Source organism: Eulemur rufifrons, chromosome 13, assembly GCF_041146395.1.
Source record: "Eulemur rufifrons isolate Redbay chromosome 13, OSU_ERuf_1, whole genome shotgun sequence".
NCBI lineage: Eukaryota > Metazoa > Chordata > Mammalia > Primates > Lemuridae > Eulemur > Eulemur rufifrons.
In genome coordinates, this window is record NC_090995.1 from 6,500,208 (window position 1) to 6,522,880 (window position 22,673).

Below are 22,673 nucleotides of genomic sequence, written 5' to 3' on the forward strand. Positions count from 1 at the left end.
GGACAACACCTAGGCTTCCGACGGCATGCAATTATGTGCACTTGCCCTCAGAGGCAATTTTTGGGGGACAGCGTGGGCCTTGGATGCCTCTGAAACCATCACAGTGATTGGTGACGGCATCCGCATAGATAAGAAACTATCCCAGACTGGCCAGAGAACAAGCTTTGCTCTCAATCCCCATAAAGAAATTCAACATATTGAAATTTTCTCCAAAAGTACTTGCACCAAAAAAAGTTACAAAGACACAAATAACCAAGGCCAAAAATATATATGTTATTGTATATCCAACATGTTTCCTTCTCTCTCATTTGCACCAATGATTATAATCTACAGGCCCAGTCATACATGGTAATAAAATATAATAATTCACAGAACAGAGTAGCAGCTGTGTTCATGGACCACACCCAAGGCTATGGGTGAGCTGCATACTTTAATTAATGTTGGGATCCATATTTAAGAAAAATGGAACTTGCATTCTAATCTTTGTTCCTGTTTTGACATGCACAACATCTAAGAGTTTGGCTGCTTTCACCCATGGCCTTGTTTTCAGCTGTCTGTCACATAAAATTGCAATTTAGCATCTCACTGATCTCCTGTTTTCTAGGGAAATCTACCCCAAAGCAAACACTGGCATATGCTTACGCTGCAGCGTTCCTATGAAAACAAGATGCAGCATGATTCACTGTTCTTCTGGTTGAATATGTGCCCTACGTGAGTTCTGAAGAAAGAGATCAGCAGTTAAATGTGCTAGAATATTGATGAACATGAGTATAAGGAGCCATAGAGGGAAAATTTTCAGAGGCAGAGCAGCCTTGTAAAAATAGCACTAGATAGTCCTGTCCAGTTCAGATAATTACAACTTTCCATCTCAGAGTCAGCAAAAACATTTGTTGTAACCTAGATACTTACTATAGCTATGCTTAGTAAAGTTGGATCCTAACAAAACTAGGCCAGTTTCAGAAACTTGACAAAATCCTCAGAAAAGGCTTAAGAAATCAAAGAGTCGTATAATATACCTTGACAGGTCACCCAGGCAGACTTTGCACAACATCAACATCAAAATCATAATAAAATCTTTCTTTAGTTTTTCAGGTTTCATGATAGAAAATAACAATAAGTTAGTCTATGTCAAACTACCACAATTTCATGCTAATCAAAATCCTCATTCTATGATATAAATTTGTTTCCTGTAGATTACCAAAAACAATAAGCATGAAAATCTATACAGACTCAAATATATCACTGCTATGGCTGAAATTCTCTAGATAAAAATTTCATTACAACTACTTGTAGAGGTGACCTATGTAACTTAGTTCTCGTTAAATTGTTTACTACTCCCCTAAAAAAGACTGTAACAGTTCATTTTACAGAAAAATGGAATAGAAAACGTATTGATTTATAATATTACTTAGAATAAAAATAAATCAACAAATAAAACCTGAAAGCTGAAATTTTTATTCCTAAATTAGGTTAGTATTAAAATTTTTGGTAACACTTGAATATACTTCAAGGTCTAATATTAAAAAAAGAAAGCAAAGCTTCTTCGATTGAAAGAAAATTACAGACAGAGAACTCAGAATGCATTCCATTGGCCTCCTGGTACTATCACCCTGGGATACTTCAGGACAGAGTTGAATCCTCTTCCGTATAGACAGAAAAACTGAAATTCAGTTAAAATAGGCTAACTAGTATTTTCTTGCCCATTCTACCGTACAGTAACCTTTTCTATGCCTCAGTTTTTTCATTTGAGAAATGGGTATAATTATTCCCACTCACCTACCTTACCATTACAAGGAGACATCATAGTATCAAGAAAATAAAAGCATGAATTTTATTTGGAGCCAAGCAAGACTTAGGTACCAATACCATTTTAACAGCAGTAAATTAGTATAAGTTAATTAACTACTCTATGTTAGTTTCCTCATCTGTAAAAGGATAATATCACTTACCTCACTGAGTTATCCTGAGAATTATATGATGCAATATATGTAAATTATCTTGTACTATACCTATAACTTGTAGTTGATTAATAAAATAACCTAGAATTTGTATGGCATTTCCATGCATTTATGAAATGAATCTAGTGTTACAGCTCTTTTAGAATTTGTCTAGCAGGTTTTCTGGTCCTCACCAGAAGACCCCCCCCCCCCAAAATAGATATATAATGGATCTATTTAATATTATAATCATATGGTACTTTACAGTCAAATTCATTATTAACAATCTATCTCACTACTCTAGCCCTTTAATGTGACTGAAATAAAGGATTCAAATGAAAAAGTTTATAAGCTAAAGGAAAGTTAAAAGCAGAAGGATTCTTCACATTAATATTCAATTCTACTACACCACAATTCTATGATGAAATAACATTTGACAAACTTACACACATTGGGGATTAACTTTTTCTTCATATATATATTAATATATGCTTCTCAACTTACAATGTGGTTACATCCCACTAAACCCATGATAAATTGAAATTATCTTACATCTGCCAGATGCATTTGGGATTCAAAATATGAAATAAAGTAGTAACAGTGATATATATATATATATACACACACACACACACACACACACAGAAAGAATTATAGCTAATACTTTCAAATAGCATATAAGAAAAAAAATTATATTTATTAGAAAAAAGAAAACCCAGAAAAAAACACATATATCTTCCAACATACATATCTTCACTACATCTCTAACTAGTCTCCTTCTGCTTCAGATGCACTAATCAAACTAGATTACCCAAAGTCACCCTATCTTGCCCTGCCCTTTCCAAACTCTGTGACCACGTCATAGATGTGCCTGATATTACCCTGATGTGTCTTTTTCCTACTGCCACCATATGAAACTAGATTACTGTTTTTTAGCCAATTTCAAATACCACTATTTTATGAAGCAAAGCCTAAGGGAAAAAGATCTTTCCTTCACTATGATTCCACTCATATTTTTCTTATAGAAAATTTCATATTTGGGCTTTAAACTTATATAATATTTATTAAAATGCAATTTTGCCTAGAGTAGACTTTACTGTATTTAAGAGATTTTTATATCTCTTTTCAATTGGTCAACAAATGCTCTACTGAGGTCATATAATGCATAATCAGAAGTTACTTTTAATGTTGCCTCTTTAGGACTTTTGAATATAAATAGACAATATTTATAGAGTTAGAATTTAGTCTGTTTCATTTTAATTTTAAAAAGACTCTAAATCTCAGATATAATCCCTTTCATAACACAAGCTTTAAAACCAGCTTTTAAACAAAACTTTCATTTTCCCCCTGCTTTTTCCAACCACAAGAATGTTGTCCACATTTCTTTAAACAAATCTCTCAGCCAGTTAACCTGACAACTTGTGGATATTTTAAAATTATACTAGAGTATATATTACACTGTCAAGAAACGGTTGTCACTAAATGACTGATAAAGGAGATTAAGCCCCTCAGATTTTGAAAATAGTTAACTGTGATGATACATAAAAAAATTGTCATCAAAGTGTTCATTTTACGACTGCAGTAATAAAAACGTGTACATATCCACAGGTCTTCTCAACTGCAGAATCACACTCTTGTTAGGCATTAGGTAGCCACTGAGAACAGTGATTAAGTAAGCTTAAGAATCATTAGGTGTAGTTAAAAATCGTACCTGATTATAAGTAAACTTTACTATGTAATAGCTTTATTTATTGAACATATGAAGAAATAATCAGTTCACATATAGGAAAAAAGTTAATCAGTCCTTCTGCAGAGAATGAACAACATATTTCCTAAAGCACAAAGCAAAAGAAAACAGAAAATAAAAGAAAAGGAAAAAGAAAAAGGAAGCCCTTCCACTCCTCCATATCCTCTTAGAGAACAATTTATGCTCAGCTGCACAGGAAGACTTTTCTTTCTGAGCTGACCTCAGTTGTTATCACCTTTTCCTTTAAGGGTCACATCCTAGACATAGTGGCTGGTTAGGTAATCATTATGTTGCCTCAACTTAATTCTTCATATTTATGTATATTTTAGAATTGCCAGTGTGTCAAGACTCCTATGTGTATTATAAGAGACATCACATAGCTGAATAAAAAATGAATCCTTTTTCCAAAGACCTTAACATTTATTTTTATTTGGGGAGATGAAATGAACAATCAATATGTGGCAGTGGTTAAATACACGGGCTGTGAAGTGAAAAAAACTTGACTCTAAAATCCAAATCCCTAAAAATGTAACCTTAGTAATCTGCTTCGAGCGTTTAAGCTCGATAAAGTTTCAGGGCCTTGATTTTGGAGAGTCCGAGGGACGCCCTTTCATTTCCTGCACACTCATAAATTCATTAGGGTCCAGCTTTGGCACAAGTAATTTATGGGGCCCTTTTCAAATGTAAATCTAGCAGTCTTCAGACTATTCATTCCTCTGGCCTTGGCACTTGGTAGCATTACAGGCACAAAGCAGGTATACACTAAGCTTATATAGCACTAATTTCACCCTGTCCTTAGCTTTATATTTTGATATATGATAGGGTAGCCTTCTTCACCTTGTTCTTCAAAATGTTCTAAACTCTTCTTGAGCCTTTGCTCTTCTATCTGAATTTTCTAATTGGCATGTTAAGCTCAAGCTTTTATCCTTTTTGCTTGTTGTTTAGCCTTTCCTATTCACTTAGTTCTTTACCTATTTAATTTTATTGCCACAAGGACTTCAGACTCAGTCCAGCTGGAGTGTATTTCCAAGACAAGTTACACACCACTGTCATGAATTTTTTCTAGTAACGCTTGCACAAAAAATTCAAAATATTATGATGGGTAATTTTTAGTAAGGGAAAAAATAAAAACATAATTAATTACAAATACCAGAACTATTCTCTTTTGTCTCTCAAGTATAGAGAACTGCTGAGGCCACAATAGAATTTCAAAATTAAGAGTTTTAGAATTTCAAACTTTTAGAGTTCCTAAATTAGACATCTATGGAACAGCAAGTCTTTAAAGCTTAAGTAAATCTGGGGTGTCTCTGATGGATACTTTGAATTGTAACAACTAAGCTAAAATGTCACTAGAGATAACATACAAAAGTTATTCTGAGAAGAGATGATAAGCTCTGGCCAAAGCCACATTGTTTCCTTGCATGTTTCAGTGCGTGACAACAGAGCTTAAAATAATTTTACAAGGACAACAGCACATGTCAAACACTTGCTGACAAGTCTTTCAAATTCCTCATCTTCTATGATTGATTTAATCTTTATAAATTGGAAAAGTAATTGAAATGTTACTACTAAATAAATAATGCATAAATCTTTCTGAAATGTCCAAACTTTGAATTCAAAAAGTGAGAATTAAATGTATTTTATATAGAAAAACAATCCATATGCAATCATAGATTATGGCAAAAATATTTAGGACTAGAGAGATGTCTTGAACCAAACCTTATAAAATAAGCAAACAAAGAAAATGTATTCAGATGACAATTCTACTGAATCATTATATAATTATATATTATATTATTTAATTTCCACATATAATTAATATGTATATATTTGTGTGTATGCTGGATACTATATAGCTGACTTCAGCGAGAAGGCATAGAAACAGAAGCATTATATTCTGCAAATCATCATACAAATACGAGGTACTGATATCATTTTACTGAGGATTTATACGGGACATCAGAATTTTTTAATTTTGATATGCATAATATCTCTCTTGACTCCAAGCCCTCTGACCATGCTATAATTTACCAATCTCAGTTTTCCTACCAGTTGTGGCCCAGGGATGTTTAATAAATGTTTACAAATGAATAAAATAGATGGGGAAAACTCCATCCACAATAACAAAGAAGCCACCTCTGACAATCAGGGCAAATAAATACAACTGAGGAAAATGTTCAATTCAGTGTGCCACAGGAGAGGGATACTCTAATGGGTTTATAGTCTCTATACAATGTTGGTAAGTAACAGGTGACAAAGATGAAAAAAGATTTTAAAAAGAAGGAAAACAATGCTCTAGGGTAATAAACTCTATAGGCAGTGACAAAAGAGATGAAGAGAAACGATGTTAATTGAGCAAGACAACACTTTACCCAAACAGCACTGTGACATCTGTGAACAGTAATGACAAATGTAGGTACTATGCACACTGTCTTACAACTTGCTTTTTTAACTTTTTAAACTTCAGCTTATCTTGGGGATCATTCTATATTAGAATAAAAATTTGGTCATTTTTAAAATAATATGTTTTGTCCCATTATATGGATGTATCAAAATATACTGACTCTGTCTCCTACTGATGAAAATTCAGTTTGCTCTTAATGCTTTAATGATTAAATATGCTTCCTTTCACACTTGTAGGTATATCTATGGCATAAATTCCTAGGAATGGAATTGACAGATCAGAGGATATATGCATACAAATAAGCAATTAACAGGAGAATGAGAAGGCATATATTAAGACAGACATAAGAGAATACAGAGGTCATTTAGCAACTAACCATGCACTGTGTATAGAATCCCCTCACATGGAAGAAAATGAAGCTGGCAGGCCTGGTGCCCTAGTGCTGGCATGGAAATGAAGTCAATTAACCCTCCACACAGCATCCTAAACTTCAGGACCAAAAGCAAATAAGCACAAAACTGGTTTTCTGTAAATAATTATTTAAGGAAACCATGAATGTAGGAAACTAAAAAGAGTAACCATTTAAAGTAAAACACAAATTAAAGGACAAGATGATCATCATTATGTAAGGACTTGGCACCTTGGATAGCTTTTTCAGCTCACAGAAATATTGCTAAGGCAATTAGGTAAAACATATGTTAATCCGGTACTTATTGATACACACAAGGAAGAAACTGAGACAGAATAAGATGACTCTGGCCAGCCGCAGGACATCAAATCACTATCACCCGTTGGCAAGGTAATTACATAACAAAAGTGGTGAGCTGAGAAAGACCAATTTATCTGTGAACTCTGCTAGGCTTAGAGGGAAGTGGGTGTGCCCTGAAGAAGATTAGATGAATTCCTAAAATGTTTTTAAAGCGGAATAATGTGAGTCACTCACAGGGAGTAAACAGGCACTTTATATCTGATGTCTTTTGGTTCACCCCTTTATTTCCTCTCTTATCTTCTCTTAAAAGAATGTCCTGAAAACAGTTATCTTAGCTCCTTCTAAATTGAAAATTGGATGTATATGAGCTGTTTCTACTGAAACTACTAAAACATAGGCAGTATTCCTCCAATTTCCTGCCGTAGCCGTCTAAAGGGCTGAGGCAGAGTGAAAATACCATCCATCTTACTCCTGCCTTCCCGCTGTAAATAAATGTATGTTCAAAGTAAGGATTTTTCTTCTAGCTGGAAGGATTTCATTATAAAAATGTCATGACAAATGGATTTCAAAAGTAAAGGCTCAGTTGATAGTTTTCATAAAAGGCAGTAAAAAAAAGCAAAAAAATTAAAATAGTAAAGGCTCAGTGTTTGGAATGAATATTGGACAGCAATTCTGTTGAGTGGTGAGTCTGGGCTCTCCTGGATTATGCAACCTGGGTTCAAATTCTAATTAGCCAGTGATAAGTAACCTTGCACAAGTTACCCAAACTTCTATGGCTTCTTTTTTTTTTTTTTTTTAATATGCTCTTTCACACAAAGGGGAAAAAAAGTATGAAAGAATAAAGAGTGCAGCAGGTGGCAAGAAAACCGGGATAAGGCTAGAATCCAACACAGATCAGAAGTGTCAAAAAACTAGCACCCTCAATGGCCAGAAGTCAGACACATCAACTGTGATGTGGGGTAAGGATGGGGACAGGCCTTTTTGGGGTAAAAAAGCAAACACCCAAAAGATTACTTAACAGCGCTGCACTTAGCCAGAATGGGAAGGCATGTCAAGCACTGACGTTTTCTCAACAGTAGCCCTCAATGGCTCTGACATAGAAAATCTCTACTGTGTTTGCAGAAGTGCAGACAGTACCAACCACCACAGAAAAGACCAACCAACCCGAAGGGAAGCCTGCAAAGGACTCCGAGTTTCACTCTGGGAAATAGATGGTGATAAAATATATCATCAGTCAGAACTTCTTTCTCATGCAATCTATATAGCTGTTGTCAGTTCAGTACACATAAGTCAACACTTGAAGAAGGCAAAACGTGGCAGGCAGAATAATAGCTTCCCAAAGATGACCCTGTTCTAATACTCAGAACCTATGAATACGTTATATCACATGCAAAAGGGAACTGAGGATACAAATGAAATTAAGGCTGCTAATTAGATGATCTTAAAATAGAGAGATTATCCTGGATCATCCAGTGGGCCCAGTGTAATCACAAGGATCCTTAAATGCGGAAGAAGGAGGAAGAAGAGTCAGTCACGGGGTGTTATGATACCAGACAGACTCCTTAAGCCACTGCTGCCCTTAAAGGCCGAAAGAACACAAAGCAGGGAATGCAGGTAGTCTCTAGAAGCTGGAAAAAGCAAGAGAAAGGATTCTCCCCTAGAACATCCAGAAAGGAAGACAAACTTGCAGACCCCTTAATTTTAGCCCAGTGAAACCTACTTTAGACTCCTGACCTCCAAATCTGTAAGATCATAAATTTGTAGGGGCTTTTCAGCCACTAACTTTGCGGTAATTTATTACAGCAGCAATAGGAAACGAGCAGCAAGGAAATAATTTTTGAAAAACTTTTATGAATATGTTACATTAAACAGTTTTAAAAATTGAGATATTTGATGTCAATTTATCTAGTGAATTCAGTTATTCAGAACTAGCCACGCTCTGAGGTTTCTGGGATAACTGAAGTTTTACCACTAACTTTAGAGAAATATTTTTTTTCTTAAACCCTAAAATCTTAACAGTTAAACGTAAAACTGTAAAACCTAGATGGTACAATGTTAATATAACCACACTAGAACTCACACGCAATTTCTAATGCCTTAAATCCATTAAATATTTATGTTGGGAAAAGGAATGGTCTATTGTCAAAAAGAGTGTTAGGGCTGCACCTATTAAGTAAAAATTGTAAGATATTCATATACACACACACACACACACACACACACATATATATATCTCACACACACACATTAAAGTTTAAAAATTTAATATCCCTGATGTTTTTGTACCAATTAGCACAGACTAAATTTAGCTTTATATTTTAAAAATTACTTCAAATTATAAATGAGATGTAAAAATGAAGAACACCTACATATGTCTTAAGACATCTTCTATTGAAAATAACAAATTTAATTTATATTTAATATCAGATAAATAACTAAATCACATAAATGTATGTCCCTAAAGAGTAAGAGTATCAGGAAAGAAAACCTGTCCGAACCTCTTCAAAGTAGTAAATTCAAATTTCCAAATAGCTTTTGTTCAATATCAATTTTAAAAGCAATGTAAGAAGGAAATTAAAAAACTTCTCTAGGTGAAGTTTACCTTCTTTTTCTACACTGATACCTCCAATCCGAAACTTTCCTCTTTGGAACAGGCTGTGTGTACATAGATGTGTGTGTGAGGAGGTGAGGGGCAAGGTTTAAAGGGGTTGTCGTAGGTAAACAAACATTTTCTACTCCAGGAGAAATTAATAGCAAGGGCAGTATTGGTAATGCAATATCATTTAGATCAGAGTATTTTAAAAATCCATCACTACCTTCAGTTCTATGAGGATACATAATCCCCCCAAAGTAAGCATAATAAATGTTAAAGGTCAAAACAAATTTTGTATCCATCATTTGTATTATCTGTACAAAAGTAGAAAGAAAATATTTACAAATCCTACTCAATTGAGCTTACAACTTCATAGCTTTTTGCATTATACAATCAATAGTTCATTTAAGACACAGACTACATTAAGCCTACAGCCCAATGTTACAGAACTATCAAACCCTGAAGAAAGAAATTGCAGATGACACAAACAAGTAGAAAAACATATCATGCTCATGGATTGGTAGAATCAACATTGTTAAAATGTCCATACTACCCAAAGTGATTTACAGGTTCAATGCAATCCCCATCAGGATAGCAACATCATATTGACAGGTCTACAAAAAAATAATTCTAGGCCTCATTTGGAACCAGAAAAGAGCATGAATAGTCAAAGTAATCTTAACCAAAAGGAACAAATCTGGAAGCATCGCATTACCAGACTTCAAACTATACTACAAGGCTACAGTAACCAAAACAGCATAGTATTGGCACAAAAATAGAGACACAGACCAATGGAACAGAACAGAAAACCCAGATGTAAAGCCATCCACGTACAGCCAACTGATCTTCGACAAAGCAGACAACAAAATACACTGGGGAAAAGAAGCCCTATTCAATAAATGGTGCTGTAAATGTTGGACAGCCATATGCAGAATGAAACAGTACCTCTGTCTCTCACCACTCACAAAATTAATGCAAGATGGATAAAGGACTTAAATGTAAGGCATGAAACCATAAGAATTCTAGAAGAAAATGTTGGAAAAACTCTGCCAGTCATCAGTCTAGGCAAAGACTTTATGAGGAAGACCCCAGTGATAATCACAGCAACAAAAAAAATAAATAAATGGGACGTGATTAAATTTAAAAAGCTTTTGCACAGCCAAGGAAATAATTAACAGAGCAAACAGACAACCTACAGAATGGGATAAAATATTCGCAAGCTATACATCCAATAAGGACTAATAACCAGAATCTACAAAGAACTCAAGCAAATCAGCAAGAAAATCAAACAACCCCATTAAAAAGTGGGCAAAAGACATGAACAGAAGCCTCTCAGAAGAAGACAGACAAATGGCCAATAAACATGAAAAAGTGCTCAATGTTCACTAACCGTCAGGGAAATGCAAATCAAAACCACAATGAGATATCACCTTATCCCAGTCAGAATGGCTTTTATTAGAAAGTCCAAAAACAATAGATGCTGGTGTGGATATAGAGAAAAAGGAATGCTTCTACATTGTTGGTGGGACTGCAAATTAGTACAACCCCTATGGAAAACAGTATGAAGATTCCTCAAAGAACTAAAAGTAGACCTACCATTTGATGCACCAGTCCTACTACTGAATATTTAACCAAAGGAAAAGAAGTCATTTTATCAAAAACACACCTGCACTTGAATGTTTATTACAGCACAATTCACAATTGCAAAGATGTGGAAACAACCCAAGTGCCCATCAATACATGAGTGGATTAATAATATGTGGTATACGTATACCATGGAGTTCTACTCATCCACAAAAAACAATAGTGATCTAGCACCTCTTGTATTATCCTAGATAGAGCTGGAGCCCATTCTACTCAGTGAAGTAGCACAAGAATGGAAAAACAAGCACCACATGTACTCACCATCAAATTGGTACTAACTGATCAACACGTGTGTTATGTACATATATAGTAGTAACATTCATAGGGTGTCAGGCAGGTGGGAGGGGGAAGGAAGGGATGGGTATATTCACACCTAATGGGTACAGTGCACACTGTTGGAGGGATGGACATGCTTGAAGCTCTGACTCAGGCAGGGCAAAGGCAATATATGTAACCTAAACATTTGTACCCCCATAATATGCTTAAATAAAAAAATAAATAATCAAATCAAACAATTGCAAAGATGTAAAATCAACCCAAATGCCCATCGATTCATGAGTGGATTAACAAAATGTGATATGTGTACACCATGGAATACTACTCAGCCATGAGGAAAGAAGGATGACTTAATGCCTTTTGCAACAATTTGGATGGAACTGGAGACTATTATCCTAAATGAATTATCTGAAGAACAGAAAAACAAACACCACATGTACTCACTATTAAACTGGAACTAACTGATGAGCACACATGTACATAAAGGGAAGTAAATCTCAATGGAAATCAAGTAAGGGGGAGAGAGAAGGGGACACGTGAAAACTTAATGGGTACACTGAACATTATATTGGTGACAGGCTATGTAACCAAAAACATTTGTACCCCCGTAATACTTTGAAATTAAAAAAAATAAGAGTTGTTACAAAAATACCAAGAAATAAGATATATATCAAAAAACACTACTTTCTAAAAATATATATATTTTTGAAATCTGCTCAGTTGTAATTTAATAGGACAAGAAAATAATATTTTTAAAAAGTCAGTCCTTTCATGAGAAAATAGATGAAAAATATATCTGACTACCATGACCTTAACAAATAGGCTTATGCAATTGTGAAAAATAAAGAAAAAGATAAGAAGTAAGAACAACTAGACTTGGACAGTTTGTTTTATCCAGTACTCAGAATTTTCAACAATCATCTACTAGAAATGACAATAAAAATGAAAGATGGTCATGTTTCATGTCTAGGAACTATTATTCAAAATTGGAACATAGTACTCTTCAAAAAACAAAACAAAAAAAAAAAAAAAAACAGTGCCTTCCAACCTTAATAAGAATATCTTCTTAGGAAGGAGCTACCATACCACTCACAAATGCCAAAAGTACAATAATATGATGTGATCTGAGCAACATTCTTTCCTATAACTTTTCCCTTTTTAGTATGTGTGCTAGGCACTGGGTAAGAAAAATGATCCTTCCCCTGCACCCCCAGAAAAATATACACAGACATAAAACCAATGTATGTTGAGAGGGATACCACAAATAGGCAAAGAAAATATTATCTGGGCATCTAAAACGATAATCACATACGTACATGGTTAACAAAAGATACTGACACATTAAAATTTTTTAAATTTAAAGGAGCAAGCTCCATCACTTGTGATATAAATAATTGTTTTTAAAGTTAACTTTTATTGCTAGGTCAGAGGCATAAATTATCCTGAGGAAATTCATAGACACTGGAATTATATTTTTAAAAATATTTATATGCTCCATTTAGGCAAACTACTCATCAAATGCTCAGGCTTAACTTTTTAAACTAACTACAAATAAGGATTCTTAATTTATGGTAAGTAAACTGAAGTTCTAAGGATTGAAGTAACCTGCTCTTAGCAAGTATGTGATGAGGTCTGGATTGGAACTCTGATGTTCCTCATTAGTCTCACTAAACCAGAAATACAAGTCTACGCTGTTGTCGAAGAAGCCAGCTGCATTTTCTTATGCCGGGTTTAACCACAGTAAGGTAACACCAGTCTTTGTCCCAAAAGATTGATCAATGAATCTTTGCATATACTTACCAAAGCAGAGGCTAAGCAAACAGTAGCAAAAACTGACCAGATGTGAACTTAGCCTTAATTAAATGGAGGACTTGGTGGCATACAGACGATGCCTCATAACAGACCATGTAGAAATAAGAGTGGAAGAAATTAGCATGGCATCACCATGTCATGTGATGGAAAGGCACAGCTCCCAGTCACAAGTCTGGCCAGTGCCAGATTCACCACTTACTCAGTAAGTTAAAGATCTTGAGAAGAAATCATCCTGGATTATCCAGGCAGGCCCTAATGGACACTTTCAATGACAAGTGTCCTTCTAAGATAAAAAAGAGAAGACAGGGACATACAAAGAGGAAGAGGCAAAGTGACCACAGAGGCAGAGACTGGAGTGATGCAACCACAAGGAACGTCAGCATAACAACACACGTTGGGGAGGACGTGGACAAAGGCAACCCTCGCACACTATTAGTGGGAATGTAAATTATTAACAACAGTGCAGCCCTTGTAGAAAACTGTGTGGAGGCTCCTCAAAAAAATTAAAAACAGGACTACCATAGGATCCCACTAATGGATACGTATCCAAAGAAAACGAGAACAGTATGTCGAAGAGATGCCGACACTCCCATGTTCACTGCAGCACTAGTTTTTATCAAACCCAAATAGTCAAGATACCAAATAATCTAAATGTCCATCAGTGAATGGATTAAGAAAATATGATATAGACACACACACACATATATATATATATACACACATATACACATACAATGGAATACTATTCAGCCTTAAAAAAGAAGGAAATCCTGTTATTTGTGACAACATGGATGAACCTGGCGGACATTACGTTAAGTGAAATAGGCCAGGAACAGAAAGACCAATATTGCAAAATCTCACTTTTATGTAAAATCTAAAAAAGTTGAACACATAGAAGCAGAAAGTAGAATGGTAGTTACTGAGGGGGATGGTGGTTGGGGAGACATTGGTCGAAAGATACAAAACTTCAGTTAGACAGGAGGAATAAGTTCAAGAGATCTGTACAACATGCTGTTAATAGTTAATAACAATGTATTATATTCTTGAAAATTGCTAAGAGAGTAGATTTTAGGAGTTCTCACCACAAAGAATGTAAGTACATGAGGTAATGTATATGTTAATTAGCTTGATTTAGCCATTCCACAATGTAGACATATTTCAAAACATCATGTTGTACATGTTAAACATATACAATCTTTGCCAGTTTAAAAAAAATTAAAGGCCGGGCGCGGTGGCTCACACCTGTAATCCTAGCACTCTGGGAGGTCGAGGTGAGAGGATTGCTTGAGGTAAGGAGTTCAAGACCAGCCTGAGCAAGAGCAAGACCCCGTCTCTACTAAAAACAGAAAAATTAGCCAGGCGTGGTGGTGGGTGCCTGTAGTCCCAGCTACTCGGGAGGCTGAGGCAGGAGGATTGCTTGAGCCCAGGGGTTTCAGGTTGCTTTGAGCTAGGCTGACGCCATGGCACTCACTCGGGCAACAGAGTGAGACTCTGTCTCAAAAAAAAAGAGTAGGCTTCTTCTCCAAGAAAACACTAAATGACAGACAACGCTAGTGCAGTGGGAGGGCCCGGAGGCTCCGGAGTCCCGGAATAGGAGGCCATGGCTGCTTCTGTGGAGGCTATGGCAGTGGCATTTGGGACTGGGGTTGTGGCCGAGGCCAGGGCCATGGAGCTGATGGAGGCAAGGCCGAGGACAAGGAGTGGATGCCTGTCAGCAAGCTGGGCCACCTGGTCAAGGACACGAAGATCAAACCCCTAGAGGAGATCTATCTCTTCTCCCTGCCCATCAAAGAGTCTGAGATCATTGACTTTTTCCTGGGGGCATCTCTCAAGGATGAGGTTTTGAAGATTATGCTGGTGCCAAAGCAGACCCACGCTGGCCAGCAGATCAGATTCAAGGGGTTCGTTGCCATCAGAGACTACAATGGCCACACTGGTCTGAGTATTAAGTGCTCCAAGGAGGTAGCTACTGCCATCCGAGGGACCATCATCCTGGTCAAGCTCTCCATTGTTCCTGTGTGGAGAGGCTACTGGAGGAACGAGATCAGCAAGCCCCAGACCGTTCCTTGCAAGGTGACAGGCCTACGCAGCTCTGTGCTGGTACGTCTCATCCCTGCCCCTAGAGGAACTGGCATTGTCTCAGCCCCTGTGCCCAAGAACCTGCTGCGGATGGCTGGTATCAATGACTGCTACACCTCAGCCAGGGCTGCAATGCACCCAGGGCAACTTCGCCAAGGCCACTCTTGATACCACGCCCAAGACCAATAGCTATCTGACTCCTGACCTCTGGAAAGAGACAATATTTGCCAAGTCTCCCTACCAGGAATTCACTGACCATCTTATCAAGACCCACAGCAGAGTCTCTGTGCAGAGGACACAGGCTCCAGCTGTGGCTACAACACAGCATTTTTATACAAGAAAAATAAAGTGAATTAAGCCTAAAAAAAAAAAGTAGATAAAAAAAGAAACAGGAAGTGAGAGAGAGTAGCAGGCCTCTCCCCTGCCCAGGGCACCTGCCACACCTGAGGGCAGAAGGTGAAGAAATGGAACTTGGAGACAGAGACTCTGTTAAGGCACAGTCTACTCCATCCATGGGTAAATGCGACCCAGTGAAGATCAGGTGAGGATCACTCAGGCACAGACTCCCAAGGGAGGAGCTAATCCGGATGACAGAAGCCGTGTCCTCCATCAGCCCCATCCAGGAGGACAGAGAAGGTATGTTTGGATTCTGTTCTCACAATGAGCAGACGCAGTAGAAAGGAAAAAGAATAACCTCACTCCTCAGCGGGGTAATGGACAAAACAAGGGGCTGCGAATATCATTGAGATCTAAACATGGGACGTTAAGTTATGGCTCCCCAGAAAGGGCTACAGTATGTGGAGCTGCCACACAAAACTGTTCTTGCCAATCTGCAGTGTTGTAATTTTGTGTTTTCCACTCTGGAAAAACATAAAAACTATACTTTAGTGTAGTTTTATTTTGCATCACAAACTTGTGTACGTTAGCTTTCCTTAGCTCTATACTTTGATTTCCTAACTCTTGATAAGAGGATTTTTAGGAAATTTTCACCCTAGATGCAGTATTCAATTCAATATTTTAGCACTTATATGATAAGTTTGCAGGAAATGTCAGAACATACTACTGAAAACGAGATAGGAATGGCCTTCGCCCTTAGGGAATTTACAGGCCAGGGGCAGATGTGAATGAGGTTTTACAAGAAGGAGATTTTTTTTCCCTCCTAAGGCCAAGATGTTGTGAAACTGGGAAGGGGTGTATGTTAAGGAAGACCAGGTATTCTACACCCTTACAGAGAGAATGTACAGTGGCACTAAGAGGGACCCAGTTCTGACTTCAGGGAAACCAGGGAACTGAAAACCTCACTAGCCCAGATGCATTTATCTCCAACAGTTTTAAAAATATACAGGGAAAATGAAGTATACAAGCGAATGCCACATGGCTCTCCCAGGAGTTTGTATCACTCTGATGACCTCTGACTTGTGTTTCAGGTTTTGACTAATCTTACCTATCACACTGTCTGAAACATTCCTGAAAGGCAGGGACTCTGTCTTTTCCTTTTTCTTTTTGTAGCTGCACAGCAATTAATGCAGACTCATACCAACCAAAACCTGACAAATATTTGTTAAACGAATGAGTAAATCAGTGTTACTAATGGGAGGCAGGAAGAGAGCAGCAATACTAAACAAAAGGACTAGAACGGAGTTTGACATGGGGGATAAACAATAGAAAGGAGGCAGTAAGACAGGGATCATCAGCACAGCTGCTCAACAGAAAGTTACTCAACCAGTTTGGGGACTTTCAGCCCTCGCCATCGGAACTCTCACTCCTCCACCCCAACGCTCTCCCAGCCCAGGCCTTCAGCAGTTCCCACCTACACTTGTGAAACAGTTTCCTGACCAGTCCCTTCTTTCTGCACCCTATATGTATTACACAGCCAGAATACCTGGGGTTTCTTTTTTTTTTTAATCCTGGTTGTGGTATATTATTAGGCAAATTATTTAGGCACTATTCCCCTCCATTTCCTTATCTTTAATAAGAGAATAATAACAGCATCTATAACTCACAGAGTTCTTGAAAGGATTAAATGAGTGATACGTAAAGCATTTAAAAAAATCTCTGCCACACAGTACCTACTCAATAAATATTTTTTATTCTTATTAAATCTGTTATTATTACATTGCAAAAAACTCTTCCATAATCTGCTTTTTTTTTTTTTTTTTTTTTGAGACAGGGTCTCACTCTGTCACTCAGAATAGAGTGCAGTGGTGTCATCACAGTTCACTGCAACCTTGAACTCCTGGGCTCAAGTGATCCTCCTGCCTCAGCCTCCCTAGTAGCTGGCACTACACGTATGCACCACCATGCTTGACTAATCTTTTTATTTTTATTTTTTATAGAGACGAGGTCTCACTATGTTACCCAGTCTGGTCTTGAACTCCTGGCCTCAAGTGATCTCCCACCTCAGTCTCCCAAAGGGCTGGGATTACAGGCGTGAGCCACTGTACCCAGTCTCCTATTAACTTACAAACAAAGTTCAAAATTTTATTTTTGGCAACCAAGATCTTTTATAATCTGAAGCCTCCCAACTCTCTAACCATCTCCCACTCTTCCTGCCCCTCAAAAACTACATTTCAGCTCTACTAAACTACTGACAAGCTCTCAGAACTGAATGTGGCTTTGCATAAACTGTCCTTTCTGTCTAGAATGGGTTCTCTCCTCCTACTATTGACCAGCCAGCAAGCCCTATTCTATATGCAAGTTTCAACTTATGCATCATCTCCTGGGACATCTTTAACTCCTCAGACTCCTTCCTCTATGTTCCAGTTGCTACCTGTATAAACCCACATTCTGAGAATCATCTACCTGTATCATAAAAATGGTGCGTTTACATGTCTGTTTCTTCCCAATAGGGGCTTCTTGAACTAAGAGATGCATTTATCTATCCACCTATTCCCTGATCCTAGCCTAGCGTCTGGTACCCTGCTCTGGTTAAACAGATGCTTGCAGAAGAGAGAGGGAAAAGGAATGAGGAAAGAGGGCGTTTTCTCCTTCATATATTATGGCCTCTGTGGCCCCAATCCTCTCTTGCATTCTTCCATTCCCCATATAAGTCCTCTTTAGCCAACAAGTTCAGCCTGAAGCACACACACAGTTTTCCATACTACAAAGGAATGTGGAGGTATGAAATACGAGGTCTGTCCGGAAAGTATCCAGCCAGATATTATATATAGACACACATACATAAGTATAAGTTACAGGGAACTCCATTCATCTTGTCACTTACTCATATCACTACGGTTTTAAGATCCTTTCAAACGTCTTTCACCTCTCTAACCCAACTCATCTCATTTGATTCCTGGGAAAATCAAGTCCTTTTTGTACCAACTTGTAAGTTGCCCTGTATTTTAATCATAGAATTCCTCTAACCTAAAATCTCTCTTCTCTAAGATCCCAGAAAACTTTTCACTGTCCTTGGTTTCAAAAACATTTCCTTTTCAGAATCTCAAACTTCAGGAGACTGAACAACGCTAGCCTGCGCCCTCCCGCCATCATCATTCATCCCAACCTGTATGGGAGGGACTGCACATCAATATCTTAAGGTCTGTGTGGCCACTAAAAGTTACGTCAACATTTTTCCAATTTCTGTAATTCAATTACATATGGTTTATTCAAACTCTAGACATATATAGTTAGGGGGAGGACATTTTGGCACCTTAGAGTCCAGTGGAGGGATTTTGAGGCTCTAAGGAAAGAAAGAAATACAGGAAAATGAGCAACTGGAAAGTAGGAGAAAAGATCAGAGAAAATGCAAACATGTTAGCTCCCTTAAGAGTTATGCTATAAACCAATTTACCACTAAATCTAGGACTAAATCTAGAACTTATCTATCAGCATACGATTTTGATGAGATACCTACAAGAACACTGTAAGTAGACCATATACGATAGATGGAGAAAGCAGTGAGCAAGGTCAACAGGTTTGCAAGGTGGGAATGTTAAGATCATGGGTTGACAAAACTGTCTGTTCTTCCTTCCCTCCCGTATTGCAACAATTTCAATTCCAGTGTGTTGTTACTGTGCACAGCTGTCACAGGGCTGTCACAGTAGGTAATCTTCACACGGATCAAAAAGAAATTTCAAAGTATAAATAGTGACAAATGGGGTTGGTAAACTAAGAGCCCTACTGGTTGATGGCTGGAGTTGCTTCAAATTCTAAGATGTTATGAATCCATGAAGTCTGTTCTCAATACTTAAACTAGGCATGCATTTTAATTCAACTGAAAAACTGCTTCGCAGATGAAGACAGTATTAAAGCTGCTTTAATTTATTCAGAGAATGCATACATTGGAGCTTATAAGGGAATGAATGAAGTAATACTGCTGCTGGAATATTGTGCAAGCTTCTAACAAAGCAAAATTTTTCAAAGAACACTGAGTCCTTGCTAATATTTTCCATGGAATTTGAAATTACTGGAATTTCAAACAAATGTTTCCATAATTGCCTCTTTTTCGGCCTCCTATAAAAATGCATTTAACGGCAAAAGTTCTTAATGTGGTATATTTGGAAGAGCAAAATAACTTTTAGAGAAGAAGCATGTATAATTGTGCAATCAAAATATTTTTTAATTTCTGTATTTAAAGAGACAGTGTGATGATGTAGAAAATCATAAAGAGAAACAGACGTGAGTCTGAATTCTGGCTTATTTATTTATAAGTTGTGTGACTTTGAGGTACTTACTTAACTCTCTGTATAGTAGGATGATAGTATCTGCCATAATAAGTTGCTAATATGATTAAATGACTAATGTACATAAAGTTCTAGCATAGGAACTTGTTAGAGTAAGAATTTCAAGTGCAAGGTTTTTTTTTCTTTAATACGCTTTACTTACTAAATTCTTACTATGCACTAAGAAACAACAGTGAAATTGCCTCCCTAATGACTTCCCTAATACATTTTCCCTTGGGTCTCAGTAGGAAAACTATTACCTAAAGTTCTTGGAAGCAAGAACACTGTTATAACTGATACAAGCTTCCTCAAATAAATAAATAAATAAGAAACACTTTTCTGCTTAATACTAAAATAATTTCAACTGTAAACATTATATAGCAACGGAAATTATATGCAAAAATTTAAAACTATCACAGCAAAGTTCCATCAAAGGAACAATTAATTCACTCTGATCCCTCAGAGACAATTCTTTGTCACACTACAGCGAATGGGTTCCCTATTAGAAAATGAAATCTAGGCCGGGCGCGGTGGCTCACGCCTGTAATCCTAGCACTCTGGGAGGCCGAGGCGGGTGGATCGCTCAAGGTCAGGAGTTCGAGACCAGCCTGAGCAAGAGTGAGACCCCGTCTCTACTAAAAATAGAAAGAAATTATATGGACAACTAAAATATATATATACAAAAAATTAGCCGGGCATGGTGGCGCATGCCTGTAGTCCCAGCTACTCGGGAGGCTGAGACAGGAGGATCGCTTGAGCCCAGGAGTTTGAGGTTGCTGTGAGCTAGGCTGACGCCACGGCACTCACTCTAGCCCGGGCAACAGAGTGAGACTCTGTCTCAAAAAAAAAAAAAAAAAAAAAAATGAAATCTACACAAACATTATAGAATCTTTGAAATCTAGAAAAGAGGTACTTTTCTACATTTTAGTGTATCAAAGAGATTAAAATTCTACCTTGAAAGAGGCAGTTAACTAGATTTCCTTTCAAATATAAAAATATTTTTCTTAGTTTTAAGAATGATTTGGTAACCAAAAATATTCTCAGGATAACAAAAACATTCTGGACTAATAAATAATCCATTATTTCAAAACCTAGTCTATATAACATAATTCCAGTAAAACAAAAGAATCTGGAAAGTCCCTCACATTCATTGTAACAGGATGAATTACACAGGAAAACACTGCTATCAACTTTAGCCACAGCAGCCAAGATAAAGGCAGGCTTGATTGTAAGAGAGGCGTTGGAATTTAGAATTATCATCTATGGATCCTTATTGAAATATGGAAATGGACCCTTACTGTATTAACTAAGAAATTAAAGTTCATACACACAAAAAACAGATGAATGAAAGACTATTTTTATATGCATTTCAACAGGGTTCATGACAGGTAAAAAGAAATTATTAGGTAGGACCAGTAACATTTGAAAACCCATCTCTAAAGCTGACTTACTATGAAAATGCAGGCTTTAAAATACATTAAACAAAAAAGCTTGAAGTATAAATACTCTACCACACATGTGTTTTGCATGACCAATAACTCCCATGTACTTTTCCATGCATATGAAGCCTAAGCTATTTCAGTCTTTAAGACACTAACAGCAACAACAGCCCCTGAAAAATAGTTGAGAATGACTTGAATTTCAATCCTTCCAAAAGCTCTTGAAGCTACGGACAAAAATGTTTATTTGGAACTCTATGGAGATTGCTGCCCTTAAATACAGGAGGATGATCAGTTTGTCTTTATCTCACTAATAACTTCCTGTGAATGATTTCTAAATTTGCCAGGGAAAAGTAGCAAAAATTACTCTATTTATAAAAGTGGCATTCTCTACAACTCAATAAATATGTATTGAGTATCTTCTATGTGCACGCCATGGTGGTAAGCACTGGAGTATGTAATAAATATATAGTAAATTGTTTCCACCCCTGAAGAGTTAGGTGTGATCTTGTTACCACTTAATCAGTGAGCATATGCTGTATCTTATTCACCTATTCCTTTTCATACAACAAGGAAATATTAAGTACTTCTCATTTTAAAACTCTGAAATTAAGCTTTTTTCATTTTTAAAATGACGATAAAGGTTATGTTAATTTGGTAGAACCCAAAGTTGTAGAATCATGCTCCTTCCAATGTGCTAATATAAGCAGACGTGGGCAGGAGAATCTTCCGTTACTCCATCAACTGTCCTCCCATCTGTGCCCTTGTCTCTGCTTCCCTCCCCACACTCATGCTGCCTCTCCTCAGTCTCCCCCTCCCTGCAGGTATCTCCGCTTCCCCGTCTCTCTACTTTCAGATGGCTTGAAATATTCCTGGCTAGTACTTCCCCGCCTGAACCACACTTGAGGCAGCTGGAGGTAACTGGCACACAGTTTTGAGTTTTCAGGAGGGATCCATGAATAAAGTACGCTTAAGTCATGTGTATATCTGGATTCTTAAATAACTGTAGATTCTTGTACATTCCTGCAGAAAATCTACACCTTCATTTAAAACTGAAATACCGTATTTATAAAATGCACAGTTACTAAAAATCCAATTATTACCTTAATGTGGTGGGACAGGGGTTATCCCTGAAATGTTTGACATAAAGAAGTCTTTATGTAAGGTAGGAAACCAGTGCTCCAAACTCTGACCTCTTTGAGGACAGGTCTGAGAACTTCCTTTCTATTGCCAGTGACCAGCACAGCAAGTGTTTCATTAACATATGCTGAACACATGAATCCTAAACATTTCCATTTAAGATATACGCATGATGACTAGGAGCTGGGCCTCTCCCCACCATGCTGCGATGCCATGCTAATTTATTCTA

The 22,673-nt window shown here is 37.2% G+C and overlaps 1 protein-coding gene, 1 non-coding gene and 1 pseudogene across 5 annotated transcripts in view; 2 read left to right on the top strand and 1 right to left on the bottom strand.

Moving 5' to 3' along the window:
* Positions 1 to 22,673, bottom strand: part of PDLIM5 (PDZ and LIM domain 5) — a 178,038-nt gene that overhangs the window by 84,240 nt on the left and 71,125 nt on the right. The gene's annotated exons all lie outside the window — the stretch shown is intronic.
* LOC138394022 (U7 small nuclear RNA) lies at positions 2,082 to 2,143 on the top strand. Its single transcript, XR_011235289.1, has one exon. It is a non-coding gene; the product is annotated as a U7 small nuclear RNA (small nuclear RNA).
* LOC138393993 (small ribosomal subunit protein uS5 pseudogene) lies at positions 14,660 to 15,553 on the top strand (annotated as a pseudogene).